The sequence below is a fragment of the Xyrauchen texanus genome, chromosome 42 (assembly GCF_025860055.1).
Source record: "Xyrauchen texanus isolate HMW12.3.18 chromosome 42, RBS_HiC_50CHRs, whole genome shotgun sequence".
NCBI classification, from domain to species: domain Eukaryota; kingdom Metazoa; phylum Chordata; class Actinopteri; order Cypriniformes; family Catostomidae; genus Xyrauchen; species Xyrauchen texanus.
In genome coordinates, this window is record NC_068317.1 from 31,699,862 (window position 1) to 31,702,361 (window position 2,500).

At 35.4% G+C, this 2,500-nt stretch overlaps 2 protein-coding genes and 1 long non-coding RNA gene across 16 annotated transcripts in view; 2 read left to right on the plus strand and 1 right to left on the minus strand.

The window, feature by feature from the left end:
* Nucleotides 1–2,500, minus strand: part of LOC127635186 (keratin-associated protein 5-1-like) — a 505,876-nt gene that overhangs the window by 339,756 nt on the left and 163,620 nt on the right. The window lies entirely within an intron of this gene.
* LOC127635170 (receptor-type tyrosine-protein phosphatase mu-like) overlaps nt 1–2,500 on the plus strand; it is a 270,709-nt gene that overhangs the window by 260,293 nt on the left and 7,916 nt on the right. The window lies entirely within an intron of this gene.
* On the plus strand, nt 488–1,464 carry LOC127635201 (uncharacterized). Its single transcript, XR_007969450.1, has 3 exons — nt 488–714; nt 941–1,053; nt 1,167–1,464. It is a non-coding gene; the product is annotated as an uncharacterized LOC127635201 (long non-coding RNA).

Here is a 2,500-nt window from a genome sequence, read left to right on the forward strand (position 1 = left end):
GTGGTTGAATCCATGTCTTCAGAAGAGATATGATAGTTGTGGGTGAAAAACAGATCAATATTTAAGCCATTTTCTACTATAAATCTACACTTTCACTTTCACATATGACTCTAGTGGTTGAATCCATATCTTCAGAAGTGATATGATAGCTGTGGGGGAGAAACAGATCAATATTTAAGCCATTTTCTACTATAAATCTACACTTTCACTTTCACATATGACTCCAATGGTTTAATCCATGTCTTCAGAAGAGATATGATAGCTGTGGGTGAGAAACAGATCAATATTTAAGCCATTTTCTACTATAAATCTACACTTTCACTTTCACATATGACTCTAGTGGTTGAATCCATATCTTCAGAAGTGATATGATAGCTGTGGGTGAGAAGCAGATCAATATTTAAGCCATTTTCTACTATAAATCTACACTTTCACTTTCACATACGACTCTAGTGGTTGAATCCATGTCTTCAGCAGTGATATGATAGCTGTGGGGGAGAAACAGATCAATATTTAAGCCATTTTCTACTATAAATCTACACTTTCACTTTCACATATGACTCCAGTGGTTTAATCCATGTCTTCAGAAGTGATATGATAGTTGTGGGTGAGAAACAGATCAATATTTAAGGCATTTTCTACTATAAATCTACACTTTCACTTTCACATATGACTCCAGTGGTTTAATCCATGTCTTCAGAAGTGATATGATAGGTGTGGGTGAGAAACAGATCAATATTTAAGCCATTTTCTACTATAAATCTACACCTTCACTTTCACATACGACTCCAGTGGTTGAATCCATGTCTTCAGAAGTGATATGATAGCTGTGGGGGAGAAACAGATCAATATTTAAGCCATTTTCTACTATAAATCTACACTTTCACTTTCACATATGACTCCAGTGGTTTAATCCATGTCTTCAGAAGTGATATGATAGTTGTGGGTGAGAAACAGATCAATATTTAAGGCATTTTCTACTATAAATCTACACTTTCACTTTCACATATGACTCCAGTGGTTTAATCCATGTCTTCAGAAGTGATATGATAGGTGTGGGTGAGAAACAGATCAATATTTAAGCCATTTTCTACTATAAATCTACACTTTCACTTTCACATATGACTCCAGTGGTTTAATCCATGTCTTCAGAAGTGATATGATAGTTGTGGGTGAGAAACAGATCAATATTTAAGGCATTTTCTACTATAAATCTACACTTTCACTTTCACATATGACTCCAGTGGTTTAATCCATGTCTTCAGAAGTGATATGATAGGTGTGGGTGAGAAACAGATCAATATTTAAGCCATTTTCTACTATAAATCTACACTTTCACTTTCACATATGACTCCAGTGGTTTAATCCATGTCTTCAGAAGTGATATGATAGGTGTGGGGGAGAAACAGATCAATATTTAAGCCATTTTCTACTATAAATCTACACTTTCACTTTCATATATGACTCCAGTGGTTGAATCCATGTCTTCAGAAGTGATATGATAGCTGTGGGGGAGAAACAGATCAATATTTAAGCCATTTTCTACTATAAATCTACACTTTCACTTTCACATATGACTCCAGTGGTTGAATCCATGTCTTCAGAAGTGATATGATAGCTGTGGGTGAAAAACAGATCAATATTTAAGCCATTTTCTACTATAAATCTACACTTTCACTTTCACATATGACTCCAGTGGTTGAATCCATGTCTTCAGAAGTGATATGATAGCTGTGGGGGAGAAACAGATCAATATTTAAGCCATTTTCTACTATAAATCTACACTTTCACTTTCACATATGACTCCAGTGGTTGAATCCATGTCTTCAGAAGTGATATGATAGCTGTGGGGGAGAAACAGATCAATATAAAACGTATTTTTTTTATATAAATCTCCACTTTCACTTTCACAATTATTATTTGTTTTGGCCGAATCACATTTTTCGTGCATATCACCACCTACTGGGCAGGTTGGAGAATTTATAGTAAAACAAAATACGTAATATTGATCTGTTTCTCACCCACACGTATCATGTCTCTTCTGAAGACATGGATTCAACCACTGGAGGAACATGGATTACTTTTATGCTGCCTTTATGTGCTTTTTGGAGCTTCAAAGTTCTGGTCACAATTGAGCTGAGATATTTGGTAGAACTAACCCTTTAAATTGTTATCAAGCTACTGTGGGAAGCAGCTGCTGCTAATAATCAAATTGATGATGACACAATGTTCCAGGGTTTGGATGGGGAAGAGTGTGTGAACAGAACATGGATGTCTCTATTATAATGACTCGAGTGATTATAATAGCTGAAACTCTGATTGATGTGAATCGCTGCGCACACAATTATGCGCTCATTGAAAATTATTCAAGAACAGATGGAACTGATTCATTTCATTGTCAAGCAAATGACTCGAAGCAATCCATAACAGCGAACCAATAAACAATATAGAGTAATATAATTCACTATAGAGTATACAGTAAACGGCAGAACGTGTGTGT